Here is a 21,754-nt window from a genome sequence, read left to right as displayed (position 1 = left end):
CTTTTCTTTGGCCTAGGACTGCCCCAAGAGCATAATCAGAAGCATCGCACATAAGCTCAAAAGGAAGGCTCCAGTCGGGTGGCTGCATGATATGTGTAGTGGTTAACGTGCCCTTAAGCTTGGTGAAAGCTTCCTGGCATTGCTCAGTCCACTCGTACGGAGCATCCTTTTGAAGAAGATTACATAAAGGACGAGAGAGGAGACTAAAGTCCTTTATGAATCGCCTGTAAAATCCTGCGTGTCCTAAGAAGGATCGCACATCTCTGATGTTCTTGGGTGGCGGTAGGTTAGAGATAAGATCAATTTTTGCCTTGTCTACCTCGATTCCTTTGGACGAGATGATATGCCCAAGGACAATTTCCTTCTGAACCATGAAATGGCACTTCTCCCAATTAAGTACCAAGTTCTTTTCTTCACATCTTTTCAGCACACATTTAAGACTTTCCAAGCATTTGCTAAAAGATGGACCATAAATAGAGAAGTCGTCCATGAAGACCTCTAGATATTGCCCCACCATGTCAGAAAAAATACTAAGCATACATCGCTGAAAAGTGGCAGGGGCATTACATAGTCTGAATGGCATCCTTCGATAGGCAAAGGTGCCGTAGGGACATGTAAATGTGGTCTTTTCCTCGGTCTTCAAGGGCTATCTCTATCCGGTTCGGAGCCCGAATACCCGTCAAGGAAACTGTAATAGGAATGACCAGCTAACCTTTCCAGGATCTGATCAATGAATGGTAAAGGAAAGTGGTCTTTCCTTGTGACAGTATTCAACTTCCTGTAGTCAATGCACATTCTCCAACCAGTAGTGACTCTTGTTGGCACGAGTTCATTATTAGCATTGGCTACGATGGTGATTCCGGACTTCTTAGGGTACTCTGGAGTTAGACTCACCCATTGACTATCGGATATAGGGTATATAATACCCACGTCCAATAGTTTAAGAACCTCGCTTTAACCACTTCCTTCATGTTTGGATTTAGTCTACGTTATGGTTGCCGAGCGGTTTTTACATTATCCTCAAGATATATGTGGTGAGTACAAATCGAGGGATCGATTCCCTTGAGGTCCGCTATCGTCCATCCTAGGGCTCCTTTATGCTCAATGAGAGTAGAAATGAGCATACTCTCTTGTTCTTTCTCCAGGTGGGCAGAGATCACCACCGGGTATGTCTCATCTTGACCTAAATATGCATATTTCAAATCAGAGGGCAAAGATTTTAGGTCAAGCTTCGGCGGCTTGAGGTTAGACGGTAGAGGCACTATATCGGTTTGTGGTAATTCTTCAAATTGTGGCCTTCACCGCTTAACTTCAAGTACCGGCAAGATCAAGCAAGGCACACGTCTCCCTAATCATATCATCATCAAAATCATGGGAGTGGGCTGGGCACGTCTCTAGAGGGTCAGAGGTAAGGTCAGAGGTGTCGTATCTTCTACGAAAGAGTCAATCATGTTAATGTCGTGAAAATCGTCATCATCCTCTAAGTTGCGCCGTTATTGAAAAAAATGTTTGACTCCAATGTCAAATTTCCAAAAGACATAGTCATGACACCATTCCCGCAATTAATAATTGCATTTGACGTGGCAAGGAATGGGCGACCAAGAATGACGGAATTGAGTGGTCATGTTATTGATGGGTTCGGTGTCCGGGATGATAAAATCTACAGTTGCTTCAAAAATCTATCGACTGACTAACACATCCTCAATTATCCCTCTTGATACACGAACAGAGCGATCGAAGTTGTAGTGTGGTTAGGGTGGGTTTTAATTCACCCAAACCTAACTGTTTGTATACCGAGTAGGGAATCAAATTGACGCTCGCTCCTAAGTCAAGAAGTGCGTGATCAATTCGGTGATTTCCGATTACACATGATATGGTTGGGCTACCGGGATCCTTGAATTTCTGCGGCACGTCTTGCTTCAGAATGGCACTCACTTTCTCAGTCAAGAAGATTTTCTTTTGAATAATTTTTCGTCTTTTGGTCGTGCATAAGTCTTTCAGGAATTTGGCATATGAAGGTATCTGTTTAATGACATCAAGTAGAGGAATGTTGACTTTCACTTGTTTCAACACCTCTAAGATATCCTGAGAGTTAGAGAGAGGTTTTGGTGAAACCAACCGTTGGGGGAATGGAGCAACTGGCTTCTCTAGAAGTTCCGGTTCTACTTTTTGTGGGGCATCACTGGATCCATCATTGTTGTCCTCTTCTGGTTCTTGAGGCTTTTCGGGCCTAACCTAAGAGTTTTATTAATGATCTTCCCACTCCTAAGAGTGGTGATGGATTTAGCATGCCCCATCTGATTTGAAGAGCTGGGATCATTAATCTCGTACTGCGGTTTAGGATTGGGGAGAGGTTGTGCAGGAAGCATCCCCTTTTCTATAACCGTCATACGAGAATCTATCTTTTGCATAAAATCTGTAATTCCCCGCATTGCCTGCGCCAACTCTTGTATGGAATTTTGAACCGGTTCCTCTTGAGGTTTCACTTGATTTGGATTTTGATTGAAGAAACCTGGAGGAGTAGCCGTTTGTCCATTCCTCCAACTAAAGTTTCGATGATTTTTCCAGCCAGGATTGTATGTATTGGAGTTAGGTCCAGTAAAAGGTCTTTGATAGTTGTTTACGGCATTGGCTTGTTCATTCAACACTCCTCGAAAGACAGGTATTGTAGGACAGTTTTCAGTTGTGTGAATGTTGTAATCACAGATGCCGCAAACAATTTCATTAACCTTATCCTTCATTCCTTCCATGGCCTCAACTTTCCTTATGAGCGTAGTCACTTTACACTTAAGATCATCCTCTTCTTTTAAGAGATATAATCCACCTTTCTCCTTTAATTGAGTCGGCCTAGACGTGGTGTTCGCCATTGGGTAATAGTCCCATGATTGTGTTTTTTCAGCCAAACTGAGGTAATCCCATACCTCGTCGACATCTTTATTAATGAACTCTCCATTACACATTGTCTCGACCATTTGGCGCATGGAAGATGTCAGTCCATCGTAGAAAAAATTTGTAATGCGCCACGTTTCAAATCCGGGTTGTGGGCATGAACTGACCAAATCTTTGAACCTTTCCCAACATTGGAAGAATGTTTCATCTTCTTTTTGGGCAAAGTTCATGATTGCTTTTCTGAGGGTAATCGTTTTATGATGTGGGAAGAAATTTTTTATGAATTCCCTCTGCATGTCGTTCCATGTGCCAATGGATCTAGGACGCAATGAATGTAACCACGTCTTAGCTTTCTCTTCTAAGGAAAAAGAAAAGAGTTTCAGCCTAATTGTATCCTTAGATACATTAGGAAAATATAATGTAGCTATAATCTCATCGAACTCTTTCAAATGTAAATATGGACTCTCTGATTCAAGTCCATGGAATTTGGGAAGGAGTTGGATAACTCCTGGCTTGATGTCCATTTGTCCTGTGTTTTCAGGAAAAATCATGCATGAGGGCGTACTCACTCCCGCCGGTTGTAGATAATCTCGTAAAGTACGAGGCAGGGGTGCCTGTTGCACCTCATTTTCATCTTGGGTATCCTCCACCCTGGGTGGAAGTAGAGGAGGTTGGTCTTCAGCCATAACTTCACTTAACTCAGGGGATTTCGAGTGGTGTCTAGTCCTGCGATGGATAGTCAACCCCTCAACCAATCCTCCTTCAGTCAAGAGACGTCGAGTGTTGTCACGGGCCCACTTGGGCATGAAAACACTCGCAGCCCTCAATTAAAAACCTAATCCTAAGAAAGGAAAAGAAAATCTAGAAAGAAAGAGAGTTGGAAAGAAATTACCAAATTGGAGTCCTGAGTTAAAACCTGCAAAATAAAATAAAATAAGTTAGATTTTTAAAAAGAGAAGAACAATCCTTTAAAAGAAAGATAGAAGTGAACTAGCTTCTAAAAGAAAGAATTCCTAAAAGAAAATGAAAATTTCTAAAATAAATTAGGAGAGTCCTAAACTAGAAAGTAAATTACTAAAAGAGAATTGAAAAATAGAAAGTAGGGAAGGAACTTACCGAATTAGAAATTTCTATCTTAAAGGCCTACAAAATAGGAAGGTTAGTTTCTAAACAAAAATTCTAAAAATAAATTAGGAAACCAATTAGATTAAAAGAGTTAAAATTAGAAAGTTACTAAAATAGAAAGTTAATTTCTAAAAAGGGAAAGAAATAACCTAATTTCTAAAAATAAACTATTTCCTAGAGAAGGGAGGATACTAGAATTAGAAAATTTCTAAAATTTAAACCCTAATTTTAAAAATAGGAAAAGTAGAGAGATTAGGAAGGAATTACCAATTGAGAAACTTATGTCAAGATCCTATAAAACAGGAAACAAGTTAGTTTTGAACTCAAATAAAAATAAATAAAAACTAAGGTTAGTAAAATCCTAATCTTAAACTAATCCTAAAACCAATTAATTTCAGAGAATCGTAACCGTCAGTCCCCGGCAACGGCGCCAAAAACTTGTTCACTCCCCAAGTATAGGGTTGTGATGTAGTAATAAACTCGGTAAGACCGAGGTCGAATCTACAGGGACTGAAACTTGTACGTTTCCTGAAACTAAATAGAACTAGAACTAAACTAAGATGTGATCTAAACCAAATAAAATTTAGAGAATAATTGTGGAATAATTATCTAATAACTTAAGGAATTCAAAGGAAGGAAACTAGGGATTCAGAGGATCCACTTGTAGAGATTAGGGAGATCTTATGCCTGCATCAAGAATTATGGAATTTAAACTGAACTTACTTGATCTGGTTTTCAAGAGATGAAAAGTATATGAATTAGAATGGATTCCATCACAAAACCATGCCCATGAGACAAAGCAAACAACAAAATCAAACCAATTCACAGCCAATCTGAGTGATGTATGAATGTCAGGAAGAATTTCGTCATCCAACCATGTCCAAGGGGCAATGGTGAACAACAGAGTTTCCTAACCGCATAGTCACAATAAAGGAATGGACATACTCAAAGTCATCGCAAATATATTGTAATTTAAGTCACAATAAATCATTAAAAACTTGAAAGCATTCCATTCAATCACACTAGAATCAACGTCAGTTCATCACATGCATCCAAGCCGTAGGATCAACCCCATCACGCACGCTGTCCGTCCGCTGTTCATGCGTGATCGAGAAGGAGAGAGAGACGTCGGTCAGCGTACGCTGACCGACTTTGAGGAATACCATGCACGGCTGGTGTACTTGTGTACCGTGCACACGTGATGCACATCCGTCCTACGGAGACGTTCGTGAAATATCCGCTCCGTCCATCCGTATTGTCAGCTCATTTAACGTGTTGAGACCAATTTTCAAGCACATTTGGATAGCAGGCGGGCCCAAAATCAATGGTTTTATAGGCTGATATGTCCTTTGGGCCAATTCCACAGTGATCCAATGGATGAAAATTTACGTGTACGGTTAATTTATGACCCTCAGGCCATGTATAAAGTTTTGAGCTGATCGGATGGCGAGAACCCTGTGATCTTGCATTTTGGACGTCTTTTGGGCCACTTAAGCTCTAATTTCTTGATTTTCTTAAATTCCTGGCATGCACATCCGTCGATCTTGGTCTCATGGGGTCCGTCGCTTGCCTTGGTGATTTCATACCGCTAAATCCATACTTTTAGTACCTTTTTCCCAGTCCAGGCTCGTAAACACGCCCTGCAACACAAACACGTTTTAAATCGGGCCGTTAAACAAGATTCATGTTTGTAAAACCAGGTAATAACTGGGGTTCGATATGCAATATTTGACCCTCAACACCATAAAGCGTCGGATAGTCTGAGGGACCAATCCTTCCTATCTATCCTTATAGTTTTCTCTAAAATGTGTTTGATTTTCCGATTAGAAATCTCAACTTGTCCACTCGTTTGTGGGTGGTATGGGGTGCTCACTTTATGCTTGATGCCATATTTCTTCATCAAAGTCTCAAATGTCTTATTGCAAAAGTGAGACCTGCCATCACTAATAATGGCCTTTGGAGTTCCAAATCTAGCAAAAATATTTTCCTTGAGGAATCGTATGACCACTTTCTTAACATTGGTCCTACTTAGAACTGCCTCAATCTACTTTGAAACATAGTCCACACCAACCAATATAAAAAGAAATTCAAAAGAAGATAGAAATGGGCCCATAAAATCAATACCCCAACAATAAAAAATCTCCAATAATAAAATTGGGGATAAAGACATCATATTGCACCGAAACACTCTTCCCAACTTTTGACATCTATCACAAGCAACACAGAAAGCATGGGTGTCTTTAAACATGGTGGGCCAGTAAAAACCACACTGTAGGATTTTTGCAGTGGTTTTCTTAGCAGAAAAATGGCCACCACATACTTCCATGTGACAAAAGGAAATAACACTCTGAACTTCATCCTCTGGGACACGACGTCTAAAAATCTGATCAGTCCCATATTTATATAAATACGAGTCATCCTAGAAGAAGTTTCTAACCTCGGTTTCAAAACGCTTCCTATCTTGTCACTTACAATGATATAACATTTTTTCCGTTACAAGATAATTCACTATATCCGCATACTAAGGCAATTTGGAGATCGCAAATAATTGTTCATCAGGGAAAGTGTCCTGGATATGCATTTCCTCAGTGGAATCATCTAACATTAATCTAGAAAGGTGATCGACCACTATGTTTTCTACTCATTTCTTATCTTTTATCTCTAAGTCAAATTCTTAGAGTAAGAGAATCCATCTCAAAAGTCTCGGCTTTGCATCCTTCTTAGATACCAAATATTTCAAAGCTGAGTGGTCCGTAAAAATGACCACTTTGGATCCCAGCAAGTAGGACCTAAACTTATCCAAAGCAAAAACTACTGCAAAGCAAAAACTACTGCAAGTAACTCTTTTTCGGTTGTTGAGTAGTTAACTTGGGCTGAGTTTAGAGTTTTACTCTCATAGTGAATAACGTAGGGCCATTTATCCTTACTTTGGCCCAAAACAGCTCATATGACATAATCACTTGCATCGCACATTAGTTCAAAAGGAAGTGTCCAATTTGGTGGACGCATGATAGGTGTACTGGTAAGGGATGATTTAATTTTATTAAAGGCACTTGCACACTCATCTGTCCACTTAAATGGAACATCCTTTTGAAGAAGATTAGTCATGGGTCTAGTAATGACACTAAAGTCCTTGATGAATCTTCTATAAAAACCAGCATGCCCTATAAGTGATCTAATATCTCTAACAGTTCGGGGGATGGGTAGATTAGCTATAATGTCGAGTTTTGACCGATCTACCTCGATTCTATTTTTGGAGATAACATGGCCCAAAACAATTACCTTTTGAACCATGAAATGATATTTCTTCCAATTTAAGATAAGGTGTTTCTCTTCACACGTAGACAAGACAAGAGATAAATTGTTAAGGCATTCCTCAAAACTACTCCTAAATACAGAGAAGTCGTCCATAAAAACCTCAAGAAACTTCCCAACCATATTTGAAAAAATACTTAACATACACCGTTGGAAAGTTGTTGGGGCATTACATAATCCAAATGACATCCGTTTGAAAGCAAACGTGCCAAATGGCTAAGTGAACGTGGTTTTCTCTTGGTCTTCAAGGGCTATCTCTATTTGGTTATATCCGGAATATCAATCAAGAAAACTATAGAAGTGACCTGCTACCCTCTCTAAAACTTTTTCAATTGTTGAGTAGTTCACTTGGGCCAAGTTTAGAGTTCTACTCGTATAGTGAATAACGTAGGGCCGTTTATCTTTCCTTCTGCACGATAGTTATTCTGGATTTCTTTAGGACTACTTGAGTTGGACTCACCCAAACACTATTGGATATTGGGTAGATGATTCCCACATCCAAAAATTTGATCACCTCATTTTTTACAACTTCTATCATGTTTGGATTGAGACGCCTTTGAGGTTGTCTAATTGGTTTAGTGTCCTCATCGAGGTGGATCCGATGGGTGCATATAGAAGGGCTTATACCCTTGATGTTAGAAATGGTCCAGCCCAAGGCTCCTTTGTGGTCCCTTAGAACATTCAACAATTTAATCTCTTGATCCTTGTCTAAAAATGAAGAGATCACCACAGGATAAGTTTTATTTTCACCTAAGTATACATACTTAAGCTCATTTAGTAGTGGTTTTAAATCAAGCTTTGAAACATTGGTTGGTGATGACAGAGGTCACGAGTCCTTGATAAATAGGATTTGAGTGCGCGGTCTCCATTGGTACATACCAATGTCCAGAGTGGTAGTGCTTTCATTATCATCACAAATTTCAGCAAGCACTTTTTCTAAATCAGAATTTTTCAAGTCCCCAATGACTTGAATCAATTCCTCAGTCAGACTAGGTTCCAATTCCTCTTCTTCTATCAAGCAGTCCATGAAATTCAGCTCATGGATCTCATTATTATCAATGGGCTGCTTACATAGATTGAAAATATTTAGCTCTAGAGTCATGTTACCAAAAGACAAGTTCATCATTCCATTCCTGCAATTTATGATTGCATTTGAAGTTGCTAGGAATGGGCGGCCTAAAATGATGGGAACTTGAGCGCTAGCATTTACACATGGTTTAGTGTCTAGTACAATAAAATTCACGGGGAAGTAGAATTTCTCTACTCGGACTAGCACATCGTCTAAAATTTTCCTTGGTACCTTAATAGAGCGGTCAGCGACTTGGAGTATAATCGTGGTTGGTTTAAGCTCGCCTAACCCCATTTGTTTGTAAACTGAATAAGGTACTAAGTTGACACTTGCACACGAATCTAGCAAAGCATGCTCAATTTAAAAATTTTCAATAATATAAGGAATAATGGGACTTCCTAGGTTTTTGTATTTGGGTACAACCTTTTGTTAAATGATAGCGCTCACTTTCTCAGTAAAGAAGGCCTTTTTGTGCACATTTAATTTCTTTTTTATAGTGCATAAGTCCTTGAGATATTTAGCATATGATGAAATTTGTCTAATGACATCAAGCAGAGGAATATTAACAATAACCTTTTTAAGCACATCTAACACCTCTTAATATTTCATGGGGACAGTCAGATTCCGAAGTCTAGATGGGAATGGAACTGGAGGCTCATATGACTTAGTCTCTTTATCCTTTTGTTGTTGCAACTCTTGAACCATAGCCGGTTCATCATTTTCTTGAGACAGTGGCTCATCCTCCGGTATTTCTACCCGTTGCATTATCTTGTTATCGACCTCTTTTCCACTTCTTAAGGTAATGATGGCCTTAGCTTGTTCATAATGTAGCTCACTTGGATTTGAGTCTCCAATGAAATGTGTGTTTCGAGGGTTTGGCACAGGTTGAGAAGGAAGGGTGTTTTTTTCCTAGTATTTAGTTGAGTCTTAATCCTAGCTACAACTGTCTTTAATTCCTGATTTGATTGGATTAGAGACTGATTCATTTGAGCTTGAAAGTTCATGAATGTGGTCAATGCATCCTCCACAGATGATCACTTTAGCGGGGGCACATATGGTGCATTGTTAGGTGCCCAAAAGAGTTTTGTGGAGGCATTTGAGGTGCATTAGGCGCATTAATTTGTGGTTCATTCCTCCAACTAAGATTAGGATGGTTACGCCAATTTGGATTATACATGTTTTCCATTTGTTGCATAACTGACCTTTGGTAATTATTTATAGCATTTGCTTGATCATGCTCATGCGTTATATTTTGTACAATTGAGATTATTAGACAATCCTTTGTGTCATGGTCTGTACCACCACAAATGCTACAAAAATTACTTAAGGAAGTGTTTGCTTTAACCATATCAACCTTCCTAATTTCTAAGGCTTCGACCTTTCTAGCCAATGCAGCGAATTTTGCATTAAGGTCGTCTTCCTCTCTTAGGATATACATTCTCGCTTTCTCTCTAGGAATGAGTCTAGTTTGGTCTGATTTAGCAGAGACATCCCATGTCTGCGTATTCTCTGCTAACATATCTAGAAAATCCCAAGCCTCATTATAATCTTTGTCAAGAAAGGTTCCACCACACATCATCTCTATGAACTAACGGGTATCCATGGTGAGCCCCTTTCGGAAAGCATTAATCACGTGCCATGATTCATAACCATGATGTAGACAAGTAATTAGAATGTCTTTGAAGTACACCCAAGCTTGAAAAAATAGTTCCCTTTTGGGAGAATGACATGATTTCTTGTTTTAGTGTATTTGTTTTGTGCTCGGGAAAGAACTTTTTCAAGAACTCTCTACTTAAGGCTTGCCATGAAGTGATGATATTACGTCTTAGAGAGTTAAGTCATGCTTTGGCCCGATCCTTTAGAGAAAATGAGAATAATCTAAGCTTAAGTACATCCCTATTGCCATTATTTACTTGTAATGTTGCAATTACTTCCTCAAAGTCCTTGAGGTGCAAGTAGGGGTTTTCAAAATCCAAGCCATGAAATTTAGGAATTAATTTGGCTCGTAATCCGAGTCAACTTTATGCGTCTTATATATTTTGTCTATGGCTCTTGACTCTTTAAGTCTTGGTCAGGATTCATTTCCTGCAATCCAAGCTAAGTCTCTCCTTTAGGCTTCGTCTTGTCTCGGTCCGACTTGTCGCGCTACTGAGTAGAGCTGGGCATCGGACCGAGTCGGATCGGATTCGGTCCAACCCGACCCTAATCGAAGTCTGCATAGCTTGACCCGAACTCGAACAGATCCGGTACCAGATTTGAGTCATCTAACTCAAATAGATCCGAATCCCTAGTCATCTAACTCAAACAGATCCGAATCCCTAGTAGTCTGAACCAATCCGATTCCAACTCGGTCAAAAAAACTGAGTCGGATTGGATTGGGCGAGGTTCGATCGTCCATTTTTTCAATGGTGTGGAAATTTAGCGTCAACCCCTCAAATGATCTGAAAAAACTGATGAACGGTGTGGATAAACTAAAAAAAGATTTAAAACGGTCCCACGTAGTTTACCAAATGGGATAAAATATCTCACCGCAAAAGCTTACTGAAGAAGCTTTACTTCATGACGGGAAGCAGATTGTGCCTAGCCTGTACAGTAAGCGTACTGAGTAAACTCAGTGGGCCCTAGTGACATTCATGCATTGTATCCACTCCGTCTATCTCTTTTGAAACGTAATTTTAGGGCATTATCCCAAAATGGAGTATTACAAACCTCAAATGGACCACACCACCAGAAACAGTGTGAATTGAACATCGACCGTTGAAAAATTCTTGGGGACAACATAGGGTTTAGATCAAGCTGATATATGTGTTTTCCCTTCGTCCATGTCTTTGTGATCTTATGAACAGGTTGGATGACAAATAAACATCATTGAGGGCCTTAAAAAATTTCCAACGGTTGAAATCAATACTTCCACTTTTTCCAGTGGTATGGTCCACTTAAGCTTTGTATATGCATCAATTTTGGGTTGAACCCATAAAATGATCTAGAAAAACGAATGGACGGCGTGGATGAACTACATGCATTCGCGATGGGCCCAACCGAGTTTACTCAGTACGATAAGAGCGTACGAGTAACTCAGTACGCAAGGCAACAAGTACTGCCTATGTTTTTAGCTCACGCTAGCTATACAATAGCTTTAGGTACTTGTTGTGCGAAGACGAGCACTGACGGTCCTTGAGCTCCGTGTTGTACGAACGGTTCAAAGGAGATCAAAGTTACATGGCCCCACAATGATGTATTTATTATATCTATACCGTTCATCTATTTTTAGAGATCATTTTAGAGCATTATCCAAAAAAATGAATCAGATCCAAAGATCATCTGGACCACACCATAAATAGCAGCAGAGATGATGATTTTCACCGTTAAACAATTTGTATGCCCACCATAATGTTTATTTTCCATCCAATCTATTCATAAGGTCACAAAGACCTGAATGAAGTGGAAAAACAAATTTCATGTTGATCCAGAACTTCTATGAACCCAACAAGGGTTTCAATGGTAGACGTTCAATCCCCTGCGACTTTCCGTAGTGTGGTCCACTTAATAGTTAATCTATCTTATTTTTGTCTTAAGCCTTAATAAAATATTGCCAAATGGATGGACGGTTTGGATGTAACACATACCTCGTGATTAGACCCACAGAACTTGCTAACGTCCGCTTCCATCTCTGAATCTGACCGTCACACTTGTAAACACCGTATGCAAATCTTCTTCTTCTTCGATCAATCTCTGCTGCGTCGTTCTTTCTCTCTCTCTTCCGTAAACAGCTATCCACCGTATAGCAGTGTATATCTCTTCGACAGAGAAATCTCTGAAACTCAACTGCAGAAAAAAAAGGTATTTAATCTACCATAGGATATGTAAGTAGTTTTTTTCTTGCCTTAATCTTCAACAGAAAGGGAGAGAGAGAGATAAACAGAGATAAAGCGAGATAGAGAAAGATAGAGTTGGGGGCTCAAGTGTATATTGAGCGGGTTTTTTTTGGCGCCAAATGAAAAGCCAAAGATACGGGGATATTTTGTAAAATTGAGGGCTATTGACATTCCGGGTCGGGTCGGGTCGGGTCGGATCATTTCGGTCCGGATTTTCGGATCGGTTCTGTCCGGATATACCACTATCCGAATTCGACCCGATATATATTTTGTCTATGGCTCTTGACTCTTTAAGTCTTGGTCAGGATTCATTTCCTGCAATCCAAGCTAAGTCTCTCCTTTAGGCTTCGTCTTGTCTCGGTCCGACTTGTCGCCTCGGAGTCTTGAGCAATGTCAATAGAGTTGGTCCATTCTATATCTGGGTCTCCGAACTTGTCATATTTTTCCCCAACACAATTCATAGAATTTATATTTTATAGCTTTTTCATATTTTCAATGGGACATACGATATGAAACTCAAGTGGGCCATACGATATGATGCCTCCAGTTGAAGCCTTCCTACGCTCCACCTTGATGTTTATATGTCATCCAAACTGTTTATAAGATCATTTTCATTGAAATGAAGCGAAAACACCAAAAACTTAATCGATACAAAACTATTCACGTTCAAGTTTTTCTAAAAAAAACAACAAGCCTATCATTTACTTCTCTATTTCTCAACGGTAGGCGTTGTTCATCATGGTGTGGCCCACCTAAGCTTTAAATCAATCTATTTTTTCATCTCAATCCCATAAAATGATCTGACATAATAAATGAATGGTGTAGATCTTGCATGTACAACATGTGGGGAACACAATGGACCCCATGGGTGTTCTGGCCAAAAAGGGACCTAGGCATCCCTCTCTAGATGCTCCAACTTCCAGAGATTACACCCTTTTTTACTACTATATTAACTGGTTAGTGTTTTTTTTTTTTTTTTTGGATTTATTGATCTTTTTTTTTTTCGTAGCATTTTAGTGGGCTTTGCGAGCTTTCAACTATGGACATTAATCTTCACTGTGTGGTCCACTAGAGATGTTGGATCGGCTTGAGTTTTGGGCCCTTGCCCTACGTTGAGCAGGTAAAACGGATGGACAGCGTGGATCAAACACATGGATCATGGCGGTCCCATGGTGGGCCCCATAACCCTCTACTCAAAAAGGGGCAGAGACGTCCCTTCTCTGGATCTCAACGTCCAGAGAGGGCGTCCTCTCCCATCTACTTGTTTTTGTATTTTTCTCGTTTTTTTAGTGGTGAGAGTGCGCACGTGTGTGTGCATGGGTGTGCGTGTGTGTGAAAGTGTGATTGGGCCTGACCATCTAAGTGAGGCCCATCGAATTAATGGTTTGGATCATCTACTACATCATAACGGGCCCATAGGTTTCGATCAAACTGATAGTTACGTGACCCACGTGAAGTTTTTAATGGTCAATCACCACTGTTTCCTTTGGTGTGGTCCACATGAGATTTGGATCTACTGCATGTTTTGGATAATGCCCTAAAATGAGTTATAAATATGAATGAACAACATGGATGTAATACACATTCATCACGGTGGCCCCATAGCCAGGCATCTGCTTATCCACTGAAGCAGCGCCGGCGTGTCTCGCTACTCAACCTGCGCGAGTCTCGCCTAGTCCAGCTCCTGTAAAAACGAGGCCCGCGTGTCTCGCTACTCAACCTGTCATAGTGAGTCCTGCCACTCCTATCAAAATGAGGCCCGCGTGTATCGTTACTCAACCTGAGCAGCGAGTCTCGCCGCTCCTATAAAAACGAGCTCTACCTCATTTTTACCTATCATTTTAGGGCATGATCTCAAAAATGAAGCAGATCTACATCTTAAGTGGGCCACTTACCATTAAAAGCTTAATGGGTCACCGGACTGATGAAGGGATTGCACAAATATCAGCATGATCCAAAACTTTTGTGACCCACGTAAAGTTTTTAATGGTCAATCACCACCGTTTCCTTTGGGAGGGTCCACATGAGATTTGGATCTGCTGCATTTTTTGAATAATGCCCTAAAATGAGCTATAAATATGAATGAACGGCATGAATGTAATGCACATTCATCACAGTGGCCCCATAGCCAGGGATCTGCTTATCCACTGAAGCAGCGCCGGCGTGTCTCGCTACTTAACCTGCACGAGTTTCGCCTAATCCAGCTCCTGTAAAAACGAGGCCTGCGTGTCTCGCTACTCAACCTGTCATAGCTTGTTAGTACACCCACTGTGAGATCACACTTCTGTTCTAGATTTGAGAAAAACTCACCGATCCTCATGCCGATCGGTCTCTCCATTTTCATTGCCTTACTGGTGTTATACTTGCAGAGCAAAACCATTAAGGTGGGTGTACTCTCAGTCTGCACATACCCAAACCCCCGACGTACATGTGTGGTCAAAGACATAAGTTAGAGCTAATGTCATAACCATCCACATAATTGAATTCACATGCCCCTTGAAAGGGACTCAAGCCTTACGTAAAAGTTACTTCTTATAAGCTCGGGGTTTTCCTTGATAATTTTTTATGTGGGAAAGGAGAGTCACTAAAAGACAAAATTATTTTTCCAAATTAAACAAAATAAAGGTAAAAAATTTGAATTTTGAAACACATTTTATATTTAAAGTCATTTTAATACAACAAGGTGCACCCTACAATCATGTGCACCTACTACAAAAATCAGGCCGATTAAATCATTGGGTGACCACAAGATAGAAAACAATGTATAGGGACACTGAAAACCCCCAAATTCAAGTTGTGCAGTCCACAAGGTATTTGCCGTATCCAACCCATCCAAATAGTTTGCTCTGCCCCATCATAATGATGGGATGGAAAAGCCATTCAAGTCATTAGGTGGGCTCAACCTCTTGAAATCTGGGGTTTATGAGTGTGTTTGCTTGTTTCATTACATTTTTTCTTCTTTTCTCTTTGGTTGCGTTGTGGCCCATTTGATGGTTGAATTAACTTGAATTTTGGAACATCACATTATATGAGGAGAACCTTTTAAATGGGTTAGATGTCATCCAAACACCATGTGGGGATACAACTAGTGAAATTATTGTTGCATATGGAAACATACACTTAGTGTTTGCTTATAGTTGTATTGGGGCATCGGTTCATGTTACAGGCATGTAATCATATTCTTAGTGTGATAACTTGCAGTAGTTGTCATTCACCTTGGTTCATGTTACAAGCATGTAATCATATTCTTAGTGTGATGACTTGTAGTAGTTGTCATTCAACTTAATTTCCACTAATAAATACTTCCTTTCTGCCTTAAAGTGGACACTCATGGAGAATGAATAGAGTGAATGAATATGTACAATTAAGATATTGGAGAAAATTGATTAGGTAAATATTAATTTACAATTTGGAAATTCACTGATCCTCATGCCGATCGGTCATTTTCCTTATTTCTTCTCCTTCTTTCTCTTTCTCTTTCTCTATTTCCCTTCCTTCTTTTTTTCTATTTCGATCGTATTCTTCCTCTGAAGTTTTTTTTTTCTCTAATTGCAGGGAGGTAATGAAGTGGCCCGTCACACCATAGACATGGTGATGGAGGCTCTAGTTTCTCTTGCAGTACATCTGTTTGGATCGTACCTCGAGAAACTAATTTTCCGTCGTCATGGCGGCTGCGGTTGCGGTCACGGTCATGGTCCTGAGCCTCCAAGTGCTGAGCCAGAACCTCCCAAAGGTCCTATGGAGGTTGAGCAGCCAGAAGGTCCTATGGAGGTTGAGCCAGAAGAAGTTGCACCTGCTCCACCACCTCCACCTGTTGTGGATATTTTAGTTGTGCTACTACCTACTCGAGTATGTCTTATGATTCCTGACGCACTTCCCATAGCAGATATGGTTTAGGACATTCCATCTCCTCCTGCAGGCCCCTCTTTTTTTTGTGAGACGTAGACGTAGTTCCCGTAGCGGGACATTCCATCTGCCGGTTGTATTTATTTTTTATTTTTGTATATACAAAACACAAAATAAAGGGTGGACGCCGAGGATCCGTTATTGTGCTTTCCAATTCGAACTCTCTCATCTTCTTGACTGTGATTTCATCTGAATTTGTAAAATCTGACCGTTCATTAGGTGGGCCATGTTATCAGCTTTTCTGATTTTTTTCTCTACGCATTAAAACTAAATCACGTGACTAACAATGTTACGTACCAACATTAAGGTGGGGTCCACTTGCATACCTTTAAATCATAGATCCAACTGCCAATGAACTGGTTAATATAAAGCGTTCATCTGTGTAGGCCCATCAAATAAAAAGGAAAAATCTAACAGCTCTACATGCATCTTCTATGGCCCAAAAATCAAGAGTGGGACGCTTGACATGGACATACTTGAGAATCTGTTTACTGATACTTGAGCACTTCAAAAACTGTAAGGCGTCGTTTGAAATGTGTTCCTTCTTTTCTCAGTAAATCTTCAGTTGAAGCACTACAGCAGTTTAGGATGTCTGGATGACTCCTATTTTACATTTTTCATTAAATCTACAGGGGATGTGCATTTGGTCGAGATAGCTGCCCCGTCTCTTAGGTGTGATTGATTGCTTCTAACTCCCTTCATCTAGGTCTTTGTGACCCTATGAACAAGTTATATAGCCCTAAACATCATGGAGGGGCGCAGATCAGTGGGTCCCATGCAAATCTTGAATTCCAGCTAGTTTTTGTGTTTTTCCCATAATCCAAACCATTAGACGGTTCGGATGACATTTGAACATCAAAGTGGGTCCTTCATCAATGAGTCCCACACCTACGTCATCAAGAGGATGAAATCAACACAAAATAAGAAAAGAAAAAGGAATGAAGGAGAGAGCACTTACCTAATTCGACAATTGATATTCCTTAAGATGATTGGATGTTTTTTAACAGCAATCTTTAAAAAGATCATAATTTTACTATTTCATGATAAAAATAATCAAAAAGATCATAATCATACCAAATAACTGATGCCATAAAATATAATCAACTCTAACGACCATATTTTGTTTTTTAGCACATAAGCCCTTCACATTGAAAACCTTAAAAATTGATAATCCCAATAAAATTATTGACATAATAGATAAAATACTTTCAGATTGTAAATCTTCAATGATTGTTCGTCATTTAACTTGGGCTAACATTTCCATTTCTGCCTTCAATTTAGGAGGAAGATAGATCGCAGCACGCCAACTGCGGCAGCAGCCGTCCCGAAATCGTAAGAAGAGCAGCATCCATACCTAGTCTGTTGGTTTGATTGATGAGGGTCATAAAGCTGCCGGAACCGCCGAGCGGTTCATCAGGGATGCCGGAGATCTTCAAAGCAGGTGTCTACAATGTAATCCGCCATGCCGTCATCATCAGTAACGGTTTTGCTGGTGCTGAGAATCAGAGCATCGGATTGGTTCGCGCTCTTGGTCTTTCTGATAACCAATTTCTATACCATGTTTTAAGACCAAGAGGAGGAATTAATGAGTGGCTTCGATGGCTCCCAGTCTCTCTTCACAAAAAGGTAGACTGTCATGAACAACCAAGGACTCCAGGAGGCAAGAAGATTGTGTCATATCTTGCAGAAAATTTTGGAAATACTGATTTGTCATCTATTTTAGAAGCTGATGTCAAGCAGATAGCAACAATGGCTCGTGAGACTTTTGAGAAGGCAGGGCCTTTGCTAGTGGTTGCGTCTGGTCGAGATACCATCTCTTTATCGAGCTCAATAAAGCGTCTAGCACCCCAAAATGTTTTTTGTTTTTCAGATACAACATCCAAGGACACATCTGAACAGGTTCGACTTGGTGGTTACTCCACATCATGATTATTATTACCCTTTGACTCCTAGTGGACAGCAACAGATCCCCCAGTTTATGCAGAAGGAACAGCCTGATAGTCATGTGGTCTTCACTGTGGGAGCATTACATCAGGCTGATTCTGCTGCACTTTGGATTGCTGCAACTGCCTGGCATGATGAGTTGGCTCCTCTTCCAAAGCCCTTACTTGTTGTCAACATAGGGGGGCCTACAAGCCACTGTCGTTATGGAATAGACCTAGCCAAACTGTTAGCAGGTTCTCTACATAATGTTATAGCTAGCTGCGGAAGCATAAGGATATCTTTCTCTAGGACTCCTCAGAAGGTATCCAATATAATACTGAAAGAATTTGGCAACCATCCAAAGTTTTATATTTGGAACGGTGAAGATCCAAATCCACACATGGGGCATCTAGCGTGGGCAGATGCTTTTGTCATCACTGCAGATTCAGTTAGCATGTTGAGTGAGGCTTGCAGCACTGGGAAGCCTGTCTATGTAATTGGAGCTGAACGGTGTACATGGAAATTCTCAGCATTCCACAAGGCTCTACGGGAGCGAGGAGTTGTTCGGCCATTCACGGGCAAAGAGGACATGTTGGAGAGCTGGAGTTATCCCCCACTCAACGATGCTGCTGAAGGAGCTGCTCGGGTACGTGAAGCGCTTGCTGACCGGGGATGAACATTGCAGCATTAGTATTTTGTCGATAGCAATGTAGTTGTGTTGGGAAATGAGTAGCAATGTAGTTGTGTTGAGAAATGAGTGGTGCTTGTTGCTTTGCTTCCTGTCTTCTTTATCACAAGGAAGATGATACATACCATTGGTGGAATCATTCCCTTCATCCGATGGGCCTTACTGTGGTTAGTAATATAACCCACAAATCACGCAGGAATATATGGTTTGGTTTTGCGGTAAATGATATGAGATAGGGCACTGTCACTCTTCATACACAGACTCACTCCATAACGAAAGAGTCCATAGAGAAGTCCTTCGTATTATTCATTGTGTCAATGGATTGTATATCAATTTCTTTTACTCTTTTTTATTTAAAAAAAATGTTAAGTCATTCATAGAAAAAAAAAAGAAAAAGAGGAAGATGGATCAAGGCTGAAGAGATGGACAGCAAATGAGGCTTAATATATCAAACCCATCCTCTTGCCGTTTTGATCAGATTTCACAAAAAGCAAATGAGAGAAGTTCATTTTATAGTGATAAAAAGAAAAATGTAAGATATCGAGCAGTATAAGAACAGATGCATAAACAAAGTTGTCATTCACTTCAAGACTTCAATAGCATTATTAGAATTGTTTGGATGAGACAATACCAAATTCTGTATGGTTGGCATTATTAGAAGCCATTTAACAACGCTTAAGATTTGAACCTACTATATTTAGAAATAGTAGGATTTATGTGGTGCTCATGGCAGTTCAATTATCAATATAGTCCGTCCATTTATTAGGCTCTAAAAAAGATTGCTTATGTTTCAATAATTAAAACATACCAAACTTACTATCCATCACTTCTCTTTCACCATTAATCAATTTTGTTGCCTATTGTCATTTCAGGGATTATTTGGATCATAAGTTACTTTCCATAAGCTACTTATGCCTCAAGTAGTTCGTCTTGGTTTCTACTTATCCAAAAAAATTGTCTGGTAAACAACATATTTATCTAAGTAAAATGTAGAAAATGATATTTACTTTTCAAATAACGCAAGTACTTATCCCTAAGTTTGTTTGGTCCACCCCTAATATCCATAATATATGTGGGACCAACCTTTGATGCAGACTATTCTTTATGTTAGGCCAGCTTGGCATTGTCTTCAAAATGTGGACCAACCACCTTGCAAGGCCAACCTTTGATATAAGCTAGCCATTATGCAAAGCCTACCTTAGATGTTAGCCATCCATCATGTCGGGATAAAAGCCATCAATCATGCAAGGCCCACCTTTAACATTTAAAGTGGATTGTCCATTATGTAGAGGCCAACATCAAAATGGGAGGTCCATTTTTATGGGGTCTCACCTACATCCGCCCTAGATGTCGATCATTCATCATTAGGGCGCCAACCTCCAATGTGAAATGTCCCTGTGTGGGGGCCACCATCAATGTTATTGTCCATATATAGGCCCTGCCTTCGATGTGAGCTGTCCATCATGTAAGTTCCACCTTGGATTAGAACTCACCTTTGATGCGGACCATCCATTATGTGGGGCCCACCTTGATGTTGGCCATCCATCATGTCAAACCCACCTTCAATGTCCACCACCCATTGTGTGGAGCCCACCTTTGATGTGGACCATCCATTGTGTGAGCCCTACATTTGAAGTGGGTCGTCCATCATATGGTGCCCACTTTGAATGTGTGCAATTTATCATTAGTGGCTGACCTTTGATGTGGACCATCGACCCACTTTAATATGGTTCATCCATCATGTAGACTATCTATTGTGTTGGGGCCCACCTTAGATGTGGACTTTCCATCACGTTGAGCCTCCTTTGATATTGACCATCCATCAAATGAAGAGATGAGAGAGAGCCGTAAAAAAAAAGAAAAGAAAAAGAGAAGTTACTTTTACTATTGTATTTACCAAAGGACCATCCATCATCGGAGAGATGAAAGAAATTTTGAAAAATAAATAAATAAATAAAAATTCATAAGTAACTTTCACCGTTGTATTTACCAAACTAATTTTTTTATAAAAAGTAATTTCTTAACTTACATAAATTAAGAAAGTTACTTATTGGGTGGTACCCAAATGGGCCCTTAGCAGGCATACTAGATTGAAGGAGTGGAAATTTTTATACATAAAAAGTCATCCAAGCAAGTTCCAAATACATGAATCGACCTGATAAATACATAAGCTCGATTTGGCATGCAATCACAACACCCGACTTAAGAATCGGATCCAACAATTAGACGGGTCCTTTTCATTTATCCAAATAGTCGATGTGATTCGCCTCACCCTACATTTAGGAACTTGGAGAATCTTCCATATTTAAAGATTTCTACCGTTTCATTGCTCAGATGATCAAAGAGTTTAAATTTGGCTATACCCTTTTCAAGCTGGGGCGGCCTCAGGCCAAGGGGACCAAGCCCTGTCCATACACGACTGGGCCACAGCCATTGCCACTCCTATTCAATCATACACATGGCATAATTGTCCCGCAATCCAGACTGTCCAAATTGCTGAAACAGAGCATAACCCAAAAAGAGAGAAAAAAGAAGCTGTGTGTGTGACATCCACTTAATCCATCATTTTACAGTACACACGCCCAAAAATCAAGTCAATCCAAAGTTCAAGTGGGCCACACCCTGACATTGGAACTGGGAGGTGTCATCCAACCCGTTCATAAGGTGACTCCAACCCACATCGAGAAAACCAAATATAAGCCCAACCCAAAATTTTGATAAGCTTAAAGGTGGTCTCAGTGGTCAGCATCCTCGTCTACCTTTTTCCCATGGTGTGGCCCACTTGAATTTTTGCATCAACCTGATTTTTTTTTGGCTCATGTCCTAAATGATCTGGTGCAGATGATGGATGGAAATTTGCATCCCAAACCAACCAGTGAAAAGAAAGGGGAACTTAAAAAGGGATTTTAAAAAAAGAAAAAGAAAAGGAAGAAGAAGATGCATACCGAGTGTTATGTGCCGATG

General features: G+C 40.1%; 1 long non-coding RNA gene, 1 other non-coding gene and 1 pseudogene across 2 annotated transcripts in view; 2 read left to right on the top strand and 1 right to left on the bottom strand.

The window, feature by feature from the left end:
• Nucleotides 1–3,030: 3,030 nt before the first annotated feature.
• On the top strand, nucleotides 3,031–3,137 carry LOC131250274 (small nucleolar RNA R71). Its single transcript, XR_009173201.1, has one exon. It is a non-coding gene; the product is annotated as a small nucleolar RNA R71 (small nucleolar RNA).
• Nucleotides 3,138–16,316: 13,179 nt separating this feature from the next.
• On the top strand, nucleotides 16,317–19,356 carry LOC131248237 (mitochondrial fission protein ELM1-like; annotated as a pseudogene).
• Nucleotides 19,357–20,845: 1,489 nt separating this feature from the next.
• The window catches only part of LOC131248236 (uncharacterized), a 42,552-nt gene continuing 41,643 nt past the window's right edge, over nucleotides 20,846–21,754 (bottom strand). The window contains exon 2 of the long non-coding RNA XR_009172173.1: nucleotides 20,846–21,325. This is a non-coding gene — a long non-coding RNA (uncharacterized LOC131248236). The remainder of the gene's footprint in view (nucleotides 21,326–21,754) is intronic.

The sequence above is a fragment of the Magnolia sinica genome, chromosome 6 (assembly GCF_029962835.1).
Source record: "Magnolia sinica isolate HGM2019 chromosome 6, MsV1, whole genome shotgun sequence".
Classification (NCBI taxonomy): domain Eukaryota; kingdom Viridiplantae; phylum Streptophyta; class Magnoliopsida; order Magnoliales; family Magnoliaceae; genus Magnolia; species Magnolia sinica.
Note: the sequence above shows the minus strand (reverse complement) of the source record. Positions and strands in the feature narration are given on the sequence as shown.